This window comes from Pyxicephalus adspersus, chromosome 3, assembly GCF_032062135.1.
Source record: "Pyxicephalus adspersus chromosome 3, UCB_Pads_2.0, whole genome shotgun sequence".
Taxonomy (NCBI): domain Eukaryota; kingdom Metazoa; phylum Chordata; class Amphibia; order Anura; family Pyxicephalidae; genus Pyxicephalus; species Pyxicephalus adspersus.
In genome coordinates, this window is record NC_092860.1 from 104,857,476 (window position 1) to 104,877,577 (window position 20,102).

The window sequence follows — 20,102 nt, forward strand, 5'->3', positions numbered from 1 at the left end:
ACTCTTCCTACACACACTGTTCTACTCTGCTGTCTGACATAAGTGAATCAGCAATATTGAACAAAAAAAACAAGTCTGACCAGTGCAGAGTATGAAAGTGTACTTTAAGAGCAATTGAATCATTAAACATATCATAGTAGCTCAGTGACATATTGATGTTGTTCAGATTTATTATTACTCTCTCATTTCCTCCCACGGATATGGTTTTATTGATCAGATGTCTCTTATGGAAGTGGCTGCTAAATGTTGTAAACAAAAGAAATAAACATTGTTAATGTGGTTCTGTGGGAGCGCTCAATTATTTTATGATGGTCACTTGGATCAGTTTAGATGTATCGTCATCTCCATTAAAAAAGTTGAAACCACCAGAATGTAAAAACAAAAGTGACTTTAGTTTAGTTACTCCTACTTAGTAGCACAGATTAACCTCTTGTGGGCCAATGTTCCATTCCTTGCCTTGAATATAGTCCAATATATGCAAATGCTAAGGTAGCCATAGGGACCTCAAAGATATTGCATATGCTGGTAGCATAGGTCTTTTTTTTATCATTTGCACAAATTGCAAGCAATTGCACCTAATTTTGCTATTTACATATTGCAAATATTATAGATTAAATCTTGTATTTGCTCATATATTTGCATGCTGCCACAATTACCTGCAATCTGCCACAATTACCTGCAATCTGCTTTAAACTGGTACACACTTTGTATTAGTTTTGCTCTATTAGATAAAACTGTAAAATCGATCACATTTATTATCTTATATACAACTTTGACCTTTGGAAAGAATTAATTAAAATATTGATTGGGTTGGGTTATGGTAGACTCACTGTATGAAATCATAAAACCATAATTTTCCTCTGTGCCATGATCAATATTTCAATTATAGTGTTTAAAACGATTGTAACATGATTACATTTGGAACAAATAGATAGTACATTGATTACCTTTGCTCAGTCTCAAGGATTATTTAAATGGATTGTGATTAGGATTGTAACATTGATATAAAACAGCACTGAGAGAAAATTGGATTCTGTATGCCTAGCAGAGAACTTCACCCAATGACCAGAGATGTTTGAAATAGTCAACAGGGAATAAGTTCCAACATGTTGATATTGCAATCTGTGACCAAAACAGCGCCAGTTGGTTTATAGTGAGACTGAAAAGAACCAGTCCAATCTCTCAGGGATAGGTGTGTGTGCTATTATTGAGTTAGGTTTTCTTCCTGTCAGATCAAAATATCAGATCAGTTTTAAAGATGAATCCCAGGACTAAACATTTGATTCAAATACATTCTTTTAAATCTAATATGTGTTCACATTTTAGCAAACCTAGAAGTTGCTTTGTAACGAGGACCAGAGTAATTCTACTGCAGGTTGCTTAAAGAAAACTACATGGGGTGAATTCAGGACCAGACACCCTGCTCAAATACCGTAGAGAGAGCAGCAGTGACGGGTCATTAATACAGCAGGAAGCAAGGTGTTTAATCCCGGATTACTGCACAAATCTGGAAGATTTGCACAAAGGATACCAATATTCAGGTAAGAATACATGTCTTGTAATAAGACAATATCTGTTATCAGTTTAACCTGGATTCCAGTTTGAAAGTCAAACCTAAAGATTGCTATCATACAATTTAAAACCATTATTAGCCATTTTTAAATGTATATTATTAAAACAAACAGTAAGATTAGTAAAATTGAGTTCACTTAGAATTTAAAGCAAATTTAGCCGAATACTAATCTAGAAGTATTAGCATCGACAGTGGGGTACAAGTGAATAATACAAATCAAGTAATTCCTATTCCAATTTCAAGTCAAGATTTCAGATTATTACATACTCGTTGGTGACTGCTTCTCTATAATTTGCATTTCACTAACCTTGGAGCACTGAAATCATATAAGATAAATAAAGTTGAATTCCAGACTAATGTAAAATAAATGAAATCTCTATACAGCAGAACTTTAGTTGGACTGAAAGCCAGCACTTGGAGCTAATCAGGTCCTGCTTGTTAGGAAATGCTCAGCTGTCTGGCGTGCTGTGCACCATCATGGTATAAAACACTGTCTGTTCTGTCCAGTGATGTCATTCTTGGTTTCCACCAGAGAGACCATCACAACAGGATCAAGATTCTGCCTTTGAAGCTCCTGAGCAGCCACATGCTGTGCCAACTGGTTAACAGCGTCTGTCAGGAACTGTATTTGATGGCAAAGATCCTCCATGACAGTGGGTAGTTCTGTTTGGCCTGTTGTAATGTAAGGCCTTGGCAGCACCAGTCCTCACGAGACACCAGTCCCCCGATCTAACACCGCAGTCTTCACCTATAGCAAGCCCCTGCTCAGCCTCAGGGGACTGGTTGCGTCATCTTGCACTCAGTTGCCCCCAGGACTTACTACGCAAGGAATGGTGTCTGCGGATAGGCCGGCAGCAAGCCAGGAGCCCAAAGATAATGCAGTACCAGAATACCTTCAGAGACAAGTCCAGAATACAGAGCAGAGGTAATTCACAGAATATACATCCACAAAACGTACTCCCGGAAAAAACAGAAGCAGAATTGGAGTCAAAGGCAAAGGTCGGTTCAGGCAGCATAAACTGGCAAAGTCAGAAACAGGCAAGGTCAGAAACAGTAAATCAGACGATAAATCTCCAGCGCACATCACCCCAGCTATACGCTACAACAGGCACTGGTGACTGGGATCAGAGAGGCTTTAAAGTCCCAGTAGCCAAAAGCAGTGCAGGAGCTGATCAGCCTCTAGAATCCCCTTCAGCTGTGCACAGCCTAACAATGGATGCTGGGGATGCCATAAATCAATCAGGCTGCACAGCTAAAGGGAAGCAAGGGCTGCTCCTAACTTAGTTCTCTTGGTCCTGCAAATTACGTGGACAAAACAGACAGTGTTTTATACCACGATGGTGCACAGCACGAAGTCACCGGACAGCTGAGCATTTCCTAACACTGCTGCAGTGTACAAAGATGGGTGATGTCATCAGTGTGTTGCTGACCTTTCACGGACCAATCAGTATGTTAGGTAAGACCTGGCTGTGCTATCTAACAGGAGTGCATCTCTATACCAAATATCATCCATAGGTGTTTGTATGTGTTCAAAAGTCAGTAACAATTACAGGGTTGAGGTAGGTTTATTACACCATATACATTACCAATTGTTTAGGAGGGCCAATCCTGGTACAGCTTGTGAATTTGACAGCTAAATATTTCCTAAGCACTTATCTATATGATGGTTTGAGAACAGAGAGTACCTAAGTGTATGGATTAGATTTTTACTTGTTCTATATGGTATAAGATATACCATCAAACACAAGGATGATACAGGAAAAGTATGATGTGTTTTCAGTAAACAAACTATTTCAGTGTTTACCTTAAAGCAGGGGTGTCAAACCAAATACACAGTGGCCCACAGTAGGACTTTAGACAAAGTTGCGGGCCAATCTTGAAACTGAAATAGCACCGCTGCTACAATTCCCTGCATCTAAAAAACAGACCAATGTGGTGCCACGCATAGTCAGGGAGGCCGCTGGTCTTTAGACGCGAGTGATGCCACTACTACAATTTCTGTCATTACTTGCGTTCATAAAACAGTCCTATGCAGGGCCACGCATAGGCAGAGAGGCCGCTGGTCTTTAGACGCGAGTGATGCCACTACTACAATTTCTGTCATTACTTGCGTTCATAAAACAGTCCTATGCAGGGCCACGCATAGGCAGAGAGGCCGCTGGTCTATAGACGTGAGTAATGCTGGGAATTGTAGTAGCGGCGCTATTTCAATGCAGTGGCCAGCTGCAATTCATATTTAGGATTCTTTTGGGGGCCAAAAAAAAGGACGTTGTGGGACAGATTTGGCCCGCGGGCCAGAGTTTGCCACCCCTGCCTTAAAAAATTTTTTTTAACATAAGCAAGGTTTAGCAACTTTGTCAGATTTTAATTGCAAACTGTGGCTTGCTGAAGAGATTTGACCTCTGCATTGTCACTAGGTCTAAAAGTAAGGAAACAAACAGGATTTTGAGTTGTCACCACACTCTGATCTATTTGCTTCTTGCTTTAAACTATTTTATATCAGCTATATATGTAGTACACAAATCAAAGATAACAATGCAATAGAAATTATTAAAATTTAAAAATAAAAGTAATTTTGGGAAACAAAATTGCCAGGAATACAATTGCCAACATATCACTTATGTACTCATATGCATCGTCACTACAAGCAAAACATGTAGTACATTGATATTAAAGCCTCCTAGACTTGCCTTGAGATAAATTAAAAGCAATCAGGGACTTGTATACAAAAAGTACATATATACATATATAATTAAAACTTTTAGAGTAACAACACGTGAAAGAAAAATGAATAAAAATTATATTACTATAGACATCAATGGACTTTAACGATACCGAAAAAAATATATTATAAAAGCATTAATAGTTTATTTATTTTTAAATAACAAAAAGTAAAACATGTTTTACATTAGTTTACAATGTATTATATGTCTGGAAAGAGGGGAGATCCTGCATATAATAGAAAGAAGAGGGGCAACATTTGGATAACCATTCCATAATTGCCAAACAAGGGGGTGGGGGGTGTTCCACAGCATATGGAGTATTGGTATGAGCCTAAACAATGTTACCCCATGATAACTTCTGAAGTGGGGTGCCAACCCAGTCATTACTTTCAGGTCAATTCTACAAACATTGTGTGTGTGAGGGGCCAGGTGGACTTCAATGATAAAATGCTACCAGCATGGCCATCATATTTAATGATCACACCCCCCCCATCCCGGTGTTTAGGCAGTCCAGAACCAATGGTGATTCCCCTCAGAGGGACTAGGCAACCAAAAACGGATGGTATCTCTTGCTCCTCAATTCTAAAGAAGCAGCAAGACCAAAACATGGGGCTCATAATTGAAACTTTACTGGGAGCAGGGAGAGAAATAAGAAGAAGCAAGGACCTAATTTAAATATCATTTTTTTTCCAAAAGACCATAGTTATTTTTATCAGTATAATATTTTTCCAAATTTTTTTATTTTATTTTCTGTTTTATACAAGATGAAATAAACATTGTTTTTACTTTTTGAATAACTTTGGTATCCAAAAAGTCCTATGGTTCTCTATTTTGTATCAGTATTAATTCTCAATTTGGATGCAGATACCATAAATATACTATATTACAATACATTCTATTCTTTATATTATTTTTGTATCATTTGAACACACATAGATATAATAATGTACATAAGGCCAATCCTTTTACATGTATATGTAAACAACTGAAAATAATATGCATTTTATTTAAAGCGATAAAAAAAGACAAAGATTACAGCTTTAAATGGCCAACAGTGTCATCTGGCTAAGCAGAGGACAGAATGCTTTGTATGTCCAGGGCTCTAGAAGCAAAGAATGTGCACACAAAACTGAAACAAAATGTAGCTGAGACAGTTCTTCAGCAGGGATCCAGTTAAGTGGATATGTGCCTTAGGGAACAAAAATGAGCAGCAAAAGAGGCTGGTACTTAGCTGTCAGGCTGTCAGCAGAGGTTGTTTGCCTAGGGCTTTAACATGGGTTTGGGATGTGAAAGCAACCTAAAAGCTGTGAAAGGAAGCTTTTTAATTCTTCCAATATTTGGTTACAAATCCCAGCCATTCATTATACCAACCACAGAGCTGTGTTTTGATTCATCACACAATTCAGCCTGTAGCTGACATATCCTTCCCATGTCTCGTCCTAATGTCAAAAGAACTTTTATTTTCCCAATGGCATCTTGTGCATGTAAATTTTCCATGCTTTTGCCATTTTTCAAAGAAAAATTATTAAAATAAAAGGGGACTGGGATAATACACATCCGTGGGCGTGATTTGTCAAGCCATGGCATCACATAGTACATGAGAAAAGCAACATAAGCATAAGGAAAGTGACATATTCTGTACTTTGACAAACATGATAAAAAGTAAACATTTTAGGGGTAATATCAGGAATTTTCCCCTCATAATTTTAATGGTTTATTCACAAAGCGTTTTCATTAAGTAAAAGACTTCTAGGAACAGAAGTGATGGGGAAGTGGTTGGTGGAGAGAGTTAAACCAACATGGAAAACATTGCATTCATAGTTTACCTCCACTTGTCCTCACACTATGGACATTATAGGCACAAATCACATTTATTGAAACATAATAAAACTTTATTCAAGGGTTGATAGTTCTGATGTATCTTTAACTAATGAACTACTAGCTGAAGGTGTATGTTTATTAGGGAGTAGCCCACAACCTAATTGTCTCCTATGGGGGTGATAGGTAAGTATATGAACATAAGAAACAACCCACGGTTTCCTTGTACACTTGCCAGCCAGCCCAACAAAAATTTAACAAAAATCACTGTCTCAACAATTTATGTTAGAGACAGAGGTTTTCGTTGCATACATACTGTAAATGTTGATGCCATACTACTTTGTCAAAGTCCTTCTGGTTGGTAAATGTGCTGTGAATAAAACCCTGTGTTGCTTGTTGTGTGAAATGCCCTTTTTGTGTGCATCTTGCCTTGGAAGCTAGCTATACATTATTTAGAAGCAGTTGTTATTTTGGTTTTAATTGTTGTATTTGGTGTGGGGACAAGCCAGCAGTCTTTATCTTCTTTTGGGCTGTGCTGGGCTTTTGGTGCCCATTTAAGAAAGAACGGACAGACTCCTGGCACACTACCTCCAATCTATTCATTGCTATATGTATTCTTTTCAAAGAAGAATAATTAAAAGGTAAAAGAGACCACACTTACAGAGGGGCCTTGTATAATGTATATATGTATAATGTATAACATATAATGTATACTACTAAAAACTCTGCTAAGTATTCTGGAAACCCTTGTGTTGCTATTTTTTTGTAATGCCTTTCCATGTGCACCTTGTCTTAGATGCTAGTTTTAGATTGTGTAAGAAGGCTGTCATTTCTGGTTTTGATCAGTGCTTTGAATACAATATTTTTTTCTGAACTTTGGAGATGTGTCTACCTTGAAGTTATATTATTTTTAAATTGTTTATACAGATATCATTTTAGGTTAAACTACTTTTTCTACACATTATAGTATATTACTTCACCACAACTTATATTCACCACAAGCAAACATGGTGTAATACAGAACAATCAATTTCACAGCTACTATGTGCGGCCATTATACACTGTTTTCTGTAACACCATGAACAGCTGAAAGACACTTCACAACCACAGTAATTAGATGTTAAAAAAGTAAAAAGTATTTTTAAACATTTTTTTCTTTGGTGCTCCTCTATGTCCTTCATGGCAGTACGCAGTTTTCTTTTTTGACAGTGATTTGAAAATCAGCCCTAAAAATGCCCAATTTTACTAAGAAGATTCATTTACTCTAGACTTTAGTAGGATTTGTCATTACGTTCGGCTTCGCCAAAGTTCAAGTATGGTTCTCCAAAGAGTCTGTGAATTAAACCCAGGTGAGTTACTTTCATATTTCTGGGATCATGGCTTCCCAAGGTCCTGGGGCTTAGAAACCAGTGGATTCAAAGTACTCTTCAATGTTAAATCACATTCTGGGTAATGTTAATGTATTCATAGTCTTTTTATCTTACTGACAAAGTATAGAATGCCACGCTGGTAGCCTTAGGTTAAGAATTACGTTAGGACATAGATCAAATTAGGATCAGCTTTCCAACAGTATTACCATTGCCACATTATTTACCTAAAAATAACACCAAATGTGTATGTGATATTATGTATGTTTCGCTGAAAGAAGACATTCTTCATGAGAATTCTGATTTTATATAATAACTTCTTTACACTGTCTCTTTGACCTTCCCTATATATGGAAATGAAATTCCTCCAACCTCCATTTACTTACCTTACCTGTTCACTCTAGTGGTATTGACTAAGGTGAAGCTGTGCTTACTTTGAATACCCAATGCGCTAGTAAATACACAATTTTTTTTCTATTTCCCTTGCATATGATTTGTATTTTTGTGCTTTTATCCCTTTAGTAGATCAACTCTGCTGTATCTAATAGAGACCTTTAGTACTTGGTGATTTAGTCTTGGGGACATACCATACTAACAGGTGGGAGATCTAAATAACTAACACTTAGTATTGTGTTCTTGACATTGCATTCTGACTTTGTATCAGTATAGCATTTGTGGTAATCTGTCGTTCCATTATTTGGCCCATTTCTTATGTTGCTAAATACCACCCCAAGAACAGTTTTCACACTGTGACAATGATCTCATGAATACAAATGGAAAAAGCAAAGCAATTGACATATGTGTAGTCTCTGTGGTTAACTTTATAGCAGAATTGGGATGAGAAAACAATGTCCTTTTTTGGAAATTCTACACAGCAATGATGCTTAAAACATAGGAATATGATTATGGTTATAAAGAAATAGAACCAATAAACCAAGTCCTGTACATTTTCCACATGGTAGTAATAATTTATTCAAGGCTTTAATTACAAATAAAATGCAATAAAATGAAAGGCAAACAAAACAATACTATTTTTATTTTCATGTGTTGAATGCATTTTTTTCCCAAAATATTCTAATGTATACCATATAGTGTCAATAGGCTAAGTAATTCTGTGCTGGGGAAAAACAAATGTTATAATGAATTTATATCTGAGCAAAGAAATAATCTTAGAATATGTTTAGCTGCCATTTTTTGTTTTGCTTTGCACTCCAAAAGAACCCTTACTACATATCTAATATTTTTCCTGTTAGCATCAACTCAGATCCTTTTCATATACTTACTTGATTTACTAGCCCCATAAATTTATGAAGCATATTTTTACCGAGCTATGTAGCTCAAGCTGCAGTTAAAGATACACAAGTGAATCAGTTATCACAATTATAGCCATGTACTATTAGTCCTCCCCTTCCTTTCAGTACCATTTTACAATTTTAACATAAAAGAAAAAAATAAACAAAGGGGAGAAAGAAAGAGAGGGAGAAAAAATGTGGGGAATAGAAAAACTAACTATTTGAAGAGAAAGGAAAAATATAGAGGAGAAAGCTAATATAATACCTATGTCAACACAGACTAAGCCATGGGCAGGTGGTAATGTCCAAACTATAATTTCTTAAGTAAAAATCAAATAATTGGGGACTGTTTGAAGGAAAAAATTCTGGGGTGCATCTTGGGCTGCAATAGAGTTCAATGCTTTGTTGATTGACTTGTGAGCTGAACAAGGATAGATCCATAAGTAGATGTCCACAATGTGCATGTGGCCTGTAATAACCAGTAATCTAATATCTATCTAATATTATTGTATAGCTTTGAGGAAGGGGGAAATAAAATCCAGTCTCACAAACTCCACAGCAATCACAGCCATGATCTGTGAGATTGTTAAGAGCCACAAAGCCACAGACTACCTAATGAACAGTTAAGATTTTCAGAAAATGCTTCTCAGGCCAAGAGGAAATGGTGATAAAGAATAATGCCAGAATATCCTTCCTGAGAGTCCTACTAAGCCAGATCTTCGAGGCAGAGGAAAAATCTATTCAACACACTACAACAACCAAAGATGTTTTCTGGCAGTTGGTTAGTAGAGAACAACACGTAAGTAAGTGAATGTGCAGCGAAGATTGTATTGATTTTGTTGTCTACTCTGTTGGGCGACTACACTGCTTCCTGCTGGACCTGTGCTGCATAGGAGGCCTCAAACTCACTGAGCAGGGCCTCTAGTTTGAAACATACAGGACTGCAGTTGGTCCACCTGAACAGTAGGTTTCCAAAAGGATTTAGTCAGAGGGCCCAACATTAGGGCAAAAGTGAAATACCTGTAAAATAATCTTTGTTCATAGGAGTGTGAAGATAACCAGCCCAGTGCAGCAGAAAGAAGACTTGGAAGCTTGTGCTGGGTCCTGTGCCATGTGGCCTACTAAGTTGCTGCTCCGGTTGTGGTGGTCCCCAGAGCAGCAATCCCTCTGAGAAACTCCTACATCTGGCAAAATTATCTTTAAAGCTTCATAAGCCACCTGAGTATCAGTATACAGGTGCACCAAAGGTAAGCCCACACATTCCAAAAGTAAATCCACAACTTCCCTAAAACGTTTGATTCTAATACTTGAAAGCCCAGCCCAGAGGAAAAGTTTTTTTTGGAGGAAGTGGCAGAAGCCCCCATTTTATCTTAAGAAGGGATCCTTGGAATAATCAGTATACTATATCATTTGTCAAAAAACTCTCAGTTTAGCTTACAGACTTAATAAAACATATTTTTCAATTCATGTAAAGGTATAGATTGCTTTATTTGTCTACTAGCAGGGGTCACCAGTATACATTTAAAATAATTATTTTTATTGTCAAAAATATTAAAACACCCTAATATGCATTTGTAGGCCCAATACAAGTTACATCTCTTTACAAGTGAAATCCCTGCACCATGACATCTCTGAACAAGTGACATTTGTATACAGTGACATTCCTGCAAAAATGACTCCTCTGCAGGGATTTATACTGGGATTTATACATGGCACAAGTATAAATCCCTGCAAAGTGACATCCTTGCATTAGTGACATATCAGCACAAGTAAAAAATTTCTGTACAATGACATCCCTGTACAAGTGACATGCTGTTGCTTTCAATTTTTGTACATTTTCCAGGTGTGAAAAATGCCTGAATCTGCTTGCACAAACATTTGTAAATGGCACCAAATCAAGTCTATGAAGGCAGTAAATTGTCCCTGGATGCTACATGAAAATCATATGGAAATGTTGTTAAATATAACGAACATACCAACCAATAAAAAAAAAAATCAACAAACTCGCTTCTTGATTGTTTGGAGAGCTTGGGCAGTGAGGGTGGAGTGTGGTCGGTGAGGAAGGTCAGAGTGAAGGTCAACCTGCCACGCACAAGGCCACTTCCATACATATAATGAATGTTTTATTTTTCATGGATTCAAGCTGACCCTGCCAGCACCTCTAAGGGGGACTGACATTCCAGTGCAAGTAACTGAGGATAGATATCTAATGTTAAATCTGAAGTTAGAGTTTAGGTCCTCTCTAGGACCAAATACATTAAAAATTAAAAATATCCTGTTGCCAGTCTATTGATTGTATCGAAAATACTTCCCATAGATTATTTGCATGTTTAAAGATAAAAGTTTAATCTACTAATAGCTGGTTCATCAATATGCTAATGAAATAGCTACAAAATCTGTACTTATTACATAGAGAGAATAATGAGACGGTCCTGGAAGAAAAGAGGACTATAGTGTAACAAGTGGGAGTTTGATGGATAAGATAGATGTCATGCTTATACATTAAAAATCCATAATCAGAACCCAAAGCACTTCTATTTAAACAACAGGCAAGGTCACGTTGGGACCCTGGTCAGGTGCCCAAATCTCAAGTGCCCAAATTATAGGTGCAATGGGAATTAATCCAGGGAATTGACTTAGGAATTGGAACAGATTTGGACATTCTATTTTACTCTGCAACTTCTATCCTCCACCTTTGGACTGATTTATCCACCTGGACTCCAACACATCCTCTGCTGCTGCTGTTACCAATCTAAACTGGTATTTCATCAAACCATCTCTTTGACTGAATCATCATCCTTCACTCCTGGAACAAGTTTACAAGCCTCACTTGAACCCATATTATTGGACTGCTTCTCTTGGACTTCAGTATGCCACATTGTTTATTGTACACATATGGTTCCCAATTATCTGTAAAATGTATCATTCATCCTGCTCTCTCTTTGTTGGCACTACCCCCTGCACTCCTCATCTGATAACTCATTGGGCCTAATTTATCAATAAAATCCGCGCTCGCTGGTCGCGCGTACTTTCGCGTCATTATATCGAGCCGGTTTACCGTGGGCTGCAGTCATATGCGCTCGTACACTCGCCTCCTCACTGCCAAGCCGGATGCTTGCCTTCATAACAAAATGGGCAATAGGGGTCGCGCATCCGACAATTAAGGCGATTAGATTTCAGCTGCGCGACTAAGGAGGATCTGTTAAGCTCAATGGTGAGATCATAGCAATTATGTTGCTATATAATTAATTTATTGTTACATTTGTTGCACTGTTTTTATACTTTTTGGTTTGTTAGTCTGTCATTTGCAATCCCTATTTAATGTACAGCGCTGCGTAATATGTTGGCGCTATATAAATCCTGTTTAATAATAATAATATTAATAAAATGCTTATCTCCAGGTCTTATCTGAGCAGTATATATTAATGAATTACTGCAAAATGAAACAGAATAGTTACAGTTTTGGGAGTTCACAAATAAATAATAAATGAACACTTCTACCCTCTATGCAATCAGTATATTACATTTTGCTGTCAGCTAGGGTAGGCAGTAAGCTGGCAGCTTTCTTCAAAAAACTCATCAGTTTACATCCATGAGATAGGGTTCCAGGTGGCTCCCTGCAAAAACTAAGATAGTTAGGAACTTTGGAGCTTTAGGTTATAATGGACTTGAGTATTTTGCTAAATCTACTATGCAGTAAAACATATGTATTATAAAGCAGCTTATCAGTTGTAAGGAGAAGAACATTGTCAAGAATTAACATTGCAGAAGTCAAGTCCTAAATTTTGATACTTATTCCAAGACGGAGGGAAAACAGTGTTTTGATTTTATTTTCACACCAACATAATATGACATGTTGAATATAAATGTATACTAACTATTCACTTTATCCAGACTGGTTTCTCTAACAAAACATACTATTTTACATCAAGGTAAAGTAGTATATTCTGTATAAGAATATATTCATTATTGGTAAATTCATTTTAACATATTTCACATTTATTATACAGGTGCTAGAAGTGAATTTCTTCAGATGTTAAGAGCAATAGTTAGTATCACCAACGAATAAATTATGTTTATCCTTTCTCATTTGTTTTGCTGGACTGTGCCGGGAAACAGCCATTTACACCGGTGGGAGTAAGGTAATTGCAGGACATCAAGGTGTACTTTACTGTACATATGTGGAAGAACATAAAAGAGCAGTACTCAGGCTTTAACTAGAGCTGCACAACCAGCTGTTTTCCCTTCAAAGGTTCTCTGGCGTCATGCTTTTATGCTGCTGTAAAAAAAAAACTTAAAAGGCAATTAAACTCTGCAATAAAACTACTATACCCTATACTAATAAAGATCATAGACTACAGAACAGTGAAAGTGTTCTGTTAACATACAAAAGAAAGACCACACTACTGTGAAATGTTTATTGGAGCTGCCATATTACCATAGCAGAAGGAACATATGTTATCTTTAAGCAAACCCATGGGTTTCATTGGTAATCAATGGCTACAAGATGGTGCAGCTACCTCCTGGTGCCTGCAAGGAAGAGCACCACTAGCACATAAATGTGCCAACTCAATTCGCTTAGAAGTGATCAAGCTGTTTTATAGCAATTAAAATCCACTCTACAATACAGCCCTAAGTCTGCTGGTAAAATTTTAAAACAAGCTCATTTGATACAGGTCCTTTGCAGTCAATGGATTAAAACCCAACACCCATCTAACCCAGTAATGCTAACGTTTGCAGCACTTTCCCATACTTCTTCATCTGTCACAACCTTTGGAAATGGCCATGTATTGACTGATGTTGGGGTTTGCAAAGAGAGATTCAGTCACCCCCTCTGTCACGTGGCACTGTTGGGGTCTAGCAGTTTGCCACTAGGCTCAAATTATGTAATCATTTTTACGCTATTTGTAAGAGGGGCATTCTCCCCAGTGCCCATAAATATATAGTGCTTCCCACTGACCACCTTGGGTACTACTACTTAAAGCATACCTCAGCTCAACATTTTCACTTTTTAAAAAAAAAAAAAGATGCAGCACCTTCCCTTTTAGTCTTGATCGTCCTGGCTGATCAGACTGAATGGGAACACAGAGCTTCCCTGGATACCTACGCCACGCATCCTGGGAGGCTCTGGGTGCTCCTTCTGCGCATGCCCTAATGTCAGGCATGTGCAGAAGGGGCATTTTTTCCATGAAGAAAAGAGATGCCAGCGCAGTGAGATTGGCTCTCTTTTTTTCCCTCTTTACAGCGGGCTATGTCACCTGATCACGCACATCACATAACATGGGATCTGATTGCGGGAAGGACCAGTGCCATCGAGGGACCTGCAGGATTAAAGGTAAGTGTAATCTTTTTGTTTTCGGTTTAGTTCTGCTTTAAAGTATGTATAGTAAATTGTAGATAAAGAAATTATAAACTGGTGTTTCCTGGGATCTGAAGGTTATTTCGAGGGTCCTTTCATGTTAAAAAGGTGGAGAAGGGCAGGTATATGTGAAATGTCCAACTTTAATACTGTAATGCTTTTTAATGAGATAAAGCGATTTAAAATAATAGCTTACAATATAAAAATATTATAAGAAGCATATTTTCTCACAAAATTCAATAATGCCCATCCTTCTCATCTTTGTAGAGCCAGAAAGCCCTGAAGAATGTGTTTTCATAACCTATGTCAATCAGCACATCTTTTTGGGAATGAATAACTCTCTTTCCAGAAGTGAGCCAGTCATCATAAATGGAAAATATTATGAGCAAATATTTATTTCACTAAAAACATATAGAATAGAGTACGATAGCAGTTTGTGTTAGGTAAACATGAAATGTTATGAAGCCATAAAGCTGCATTTTACAGAATCTTATTGGAAAATACTTATCATGGAAGCAGGCTGTATGAAAATAATTACTTGTAAAACAAAACTTTTATACAAATAATGGGAAAATATATAAAATGATGTGAATCGTGTTTATATACCAAATAAACCATCATTTTTCAAACTTTTAAACATTTGAAAGAAAAGGACATCTAAGTGAAATTTTTTCTTTGAATTGAAGAAGGAAACTTGTTCAAATCTGTTTTTATACACTCAACTAAATACAGATACGCTCTATCTATATCTTAATGACAGGTCATCCCCATTTCCTCATCCATTTCATGACTGTACTTGTTATAAAGGTCTGATAAAGAGGAATGACATCATTTACCATATTGCTTAGATATATTAGCAGATCAATAATAATAGATACAAATATTTACCTTGTGATTTAATAAATATTAAAGCAATCCAATACTAACTGAAAAGACTCGATAGAAAATTAATAAAATGACTGATAGTATGAAGGAGAAGCATAAGTATTTCTTTATCTGGAAATGATTTGTGATATGATCACATATACTTGAACTTTCCCAAAAGTTTAGGATGAGTGAAGAAGACACATTTTATAAGAGATCTCATAAGCATCTTAGTATGGGCAGAGACATAAAATAATGCAATATTTTACACACAGCTTATAGTAAATAAAGAAAAAAAACTGCATTTTATTTATCTCTGTTTCTTTGTGTCCATCAGGCATGGTATTTCTTTTTACATGCATACAGTTTAATATGGTTATACTTTATTCCAAATCAGGCTTGTGGACTACTACTACAAACTATAGAAAGCTTTATAGAATACCACACTAAAGTAGACCTATTATAAAAATATAAATGTATCTAACAGGATTGCATTTTTCTTTACGTAATTGAAAACCTTTTTTCCACATTTTTTTATAGATTTGCCTGCCCCACCTATTTTTAACCTCAGCGATAAAGACTGAAAGGTAAACTCGCATATGTCAGGAGTCTGCGGGCTGCTTCTTCTTCATACGCTGGAGATTGGGTACTGAGTCACCTGGGGCATCATACAAGACCAAGCAGTGTCATAAGAAGAAAGAAGATGGTGGAATGGAACATACAAGGAAGCAATGGAAAGAAAACAGAAATCGAGACTGTCAGGAGACGCTTGGGGCTGGGAATTCTGTGCTGTGCGCCACTGCAGTTTCTCTTCCCATCTTTTTCTGTCCAGTGGTGTCCCTTGTAGCAGCAGGAAAGTAGCAGCATCTTTTGCTGCCCTTTAGCTGTGTAGTCTATAATATACTTTTTTGGCATCCCCAGCACTCTGAGGCTGTGCACAAAAAATGGTTCTGCATTAAAAAAAACAAAAACAGAATTTTTACCTTACATAAAATGGTTCTCTACCCTTTTATGTAAAGTGAAAACTCTGAATTTAGGTACGCCTTATTCTGTGGGCTCCTGATCTACTGCCAGCCTATCACCAGAAGCCCATTAAGTCCTAGGGGCAAACGTGTCTTGGGAAACACAACCAGTCTCCTGAAGCTGAGCGGGGGCTTGCTGCCGAGTTAGATGTATGTTTAGAGAAACACATGTTCAAATTGTATGCCTATGCAAATATGGGAAAAAAGCTTAGGGAGAAGCAACATTTCAAATTACAATTACCCTCATGACTGCTCTGCTAAAACTGGCGAATCTCCTTGTGTATTGCCAGAAGTTTTATTACCCAGCTGTCTAATATTAAGGAGTCATACCCATTATAACCACTGCGAATAATAAAACATTTTTACAAGGCCTTTTAACTGGTGCATCTACTAAACTTTTATCCAAATATATAAGTATGGTGAACAATGTTTTTTTTTTAGATTTTTAGATGATATGTCATGCAACCTTTATTCTCATTTTATCCAAAATTTAAATAAAGATATTTACTTTGAAGGAGATCATTTGTGATGAAATACCCTTATGTGGACCGTGTATTTTTATGGCTTCTCCATTTAGGCCTTTACTTATGTAACTCTTACATCTGTTTTATTAAAAAAAAAATTAGTAATTTTGTTAATATTAAAAATATATCGTTATGCACATAGATGTATGCATATAGTTATATGATGGGACAGCTGGGACACAGTACAACAAACACAGGAGGTTCTGGGGTATACTTTAGATATCGCTGGATTCTGTTTATTTTTTTATGTTTATTTCTTGGGATTTTATATTCCTTGCAGGGAATGGGTTAGGGGTACTATTTGCCACAGTACTCATTCCCCAGGATGGGGCATCAGTTAACTGGAGGCCTCCTTATTAAAAGGCACCTCGAGATTCCAAAGAAGCCCCCCACCCATAGACCCTCATAACACTGGCCATGTTGTAGAGAAGAGGCCCTCATCATTGGGTCACATGGGTCTTGATTTTAAAACTGGTGGACCCTACACTGTTTTTTATGAGAAATAAAACCCACCAAAAATTTAAATAAGGCATTTTTAAATACTATATTTAAATAAGTCCGACAATATTAAATTGCATTCTTATTCTATTCACCCCACTAATTACTAAAAATGTGTTTTGTCCTTTTATCTAAATTTTTTGTTGACAAATGTACCACAGACAGTGGGACATTAATTACCGTGAGATCTGTCACTGAGACCTGAGCTCACAGGGCCTGATTTTACCTGGATTCAACTTCAGGTAGAATCAGGCCTTGCATGGGTCACTCAATTTAGACTTTTTAACTATTTGCATATTATCATCTAGTAGTGCATTCGTGAAGAAGAGAAACCTGGATATGCTTTCGTATTAATGCTTGGATGCTCATTTATAAAAATCCACGTATGCAAAGCTCACCCATAAGATTGCATGCTAATGAATCGATCATATACCCACACAGGCGAGCATCTCTTTCTGCTGCCGACCTTATGCGCAATTTCCTTGTAAATCACCCCCAATGCTGGAACCTGTAGAGAGCAAGTAAAGTTCGGGCACATTTTTCTTCTCAATAGGAGGGGAAGCAAAAATGTAAAAAAAATGTTGAATTACACCTTAATATTATTACTAAACACTATTTAAAAAGCACCAACATATTACACAATGCTGTTCATTAAGTAGAGGATGAAGATGACAGACTGATACAAACAATGAAACAGGAGGAAGAGCTTACACTTTAAGGATAACCCTAGGGATATTAGGTTTCACCTACTTTTATATTTGGCAATTGTTGCTACATATTTCTACAAAATTCAAGGCTCAATTTATATTACAACGTTAATTCAACAGCATGAGAATATTTATTTGTAAGGATAAGGATCCTTATCTTTGTAATAAAGTCTTGTGAATTAGGCCCCATGTCTTTTTATTTTATCTATATAAATATCACCCCATTGGGCTTCAAACCCAAATCTAAGAACTGTAAAGTAAACTTTGAAAAGCGTTGCTTGAGTTTGTCAGAAATTCATCCTGGTTTTGGGACCCTAATTTTACCAGGGACCTCACCTTATTACTGTAGGTTTGTCTGTCTGTCTTTCACTGTTGATGTTTGTCAGTCTGTGTTTCCATTAACATTGGAGCCCATCAATATGTGCATTAGATGTAACAATGTACTCCTAATAATAAATAATTTATATTGTTAGTATTAATCTTGGTGCTCTATGAACTTTATAAATGCACTAGGGTACAGTCCGGTACATTAATTGGTTTATTTCCAGATAACAAGCTAGAAAGTCATGTGTTAACACCAAGCTTTTTATTAAATGGAAAATATGGGTGAATGCGGCATGCAAGAATGTTAACACACCTTACCGCAATGCGTTGGTGCAAAGGGGCCCGGCAGAATTAATCGATTTTCTCATGCCATGTATCTTGTATATGTTGGAAAGTGCAGTAAAATGCATGAGTGCATGTGATGAGAACAAGGCCTTATTTAGTTTGATGGCTTTTATAAAATACTAAAATACCCTTACAATTTAAAGCAGGAGGACGACATCCCATGGTTCTGTTGGCAGAACAAAATATATAAACTATAAATATGCCGTCTGAGCCCTTGCTTTTATGTCATGTACTTTTATTTTCATTAAGATAGTTCCTTTTTCATCTTTCATAGGTTAAAAATAAAGGACTGCATATTTTTAGTCTTTTTTATTAAACATTAACATCAAAATCAATGGTAAAGTTATTGGAATACACTGCTATTTGGTGTTTATCCTCTATAATTACCATGTAATATTTCCCTCTTCATGTCTGGAGATCAAAAGTAAATCCATCTTTTTCAGATGTTTTGCAGGATAATCTTTAGGAATCCCATTAACAGGTTTACAGCTTGCAACATGGTTTGTTCTAGGCACAAAAATCACATTTCAAGATGTGTTAAGGAGGACACTTTGACAGCTTCACGTGTTGATAATTGTTCTTGTTCTGTCGGGTGACACTATAAAAAAACAAAAACAAAAAAAAACTTAAACTAAAAGGTACTTTGTGCACAGAAATTGTGCATCAGTTTTTTTTTTTTATTTTTTTTTATTTCTTCCCAGATTTAAATTTTACGGAGAAGCTAAATGCCAAGAGAAACATTTCACACCAAGATTCAGAAATGCACTTTCCCTATGAATCAGAAAGGAAGTTGTTTGCCAGATGTTGCTGTTTATTTTTTAAGTCTTGCTGTGACTTATGCTTATTTTCTCTTGACCTCCCAGACTCATCGCATATACACTGAGAGAGGCAAAATACCCATAAGAAGCCCTGGAGCCTACTTAGGAGCATCTCTTTTTTTGTGCTTAAGAATGCGGTGCTGTTTTAACATGCTTTCCTTGTTTATTAATCTAACATCACTGCTGATTTATGAAGATTACGTTTCATTATTGCAAACCGCGAACGTTGTTTATGGAAATGTTAAAATATCATTCCAGAATACTTAAGGAGATTTAAATCTATTAGCTCCATTTCAAGTCCAAGTGCCATAAAATTAGTTAGGATGGTTTTAGTCTACAGTGGATTTGCTTTCTTAAAAAATATTATAATAAAACATGTTTAATAAGGACATCATATCATATGTTTCCATAGTACACTGCCTGCCCACTAAGGGTATAAGTCTGTTCACCATGACACCATAGGGAATAGCTCTTATGTCTTGACAGTCATTAATTATAGTGATAAGAATCAGCAGACAATATGTAAGAACAAAGCTTTTCTAGTATCAATTTACACTATATTATGTTTTTTGACCTGGAATGCACCTGGTTCCCCATGTTTTGCTTGTTTTGCTAAAAAGACACTATTGTGCAAATATATGGAGTGTAAAGAGGGTTTTGTTTGAAACAAGCAAACCTGTGATCCATGTTTTAACCTCCTTGCCGTTAAGCCCGACAAGTTAAGTTAAGTTCGGGCAAAAAAAAATTGCAAGGATGGTTAACCCCGAGATTTTTCCCATCCTTACTTACCTGGTCCCCCTGTGCTCATCCAGCGTCGTTTTCGTATTCCAGCGTCGTCCTCCGTCCAGTGTCGTCCGTCGATCTCCCT

The 20,102-nt window shown here is 36.7% G+C and overlaps 1 long non-coding RNA gene across 2 annotated transcripts in view; it reads right to left on the bottom strand.

Annotated features, from left to right (window-relative positions):
- Positions 1-17,169: 17,169 nt before the first annotated feature.
- Positions 17,170-20,102, bottom strand: part of LOC140327783 (uncharacterized) — a 45,448-nt gene continuing 42,515 nt past the window's right edge. Inside the window, exons 2-3 of one of the 2 annotated variants that reach the window (XR_011920123.1) lie at positions 18,804-19,014; positions 17,170-17,548 (exon numbers count right to left, since the gene is read on the bottom strand). This is a non-coding gene — a long non-coding RNA (uncharacterized lncRNA). Of the gene's footprint in view, positions 17,549-18,710; positions 19,015-20,102 lie in introns of those variants that run through there. The other variant, XR_011920122.1, reaches the window with a different exon arrangement.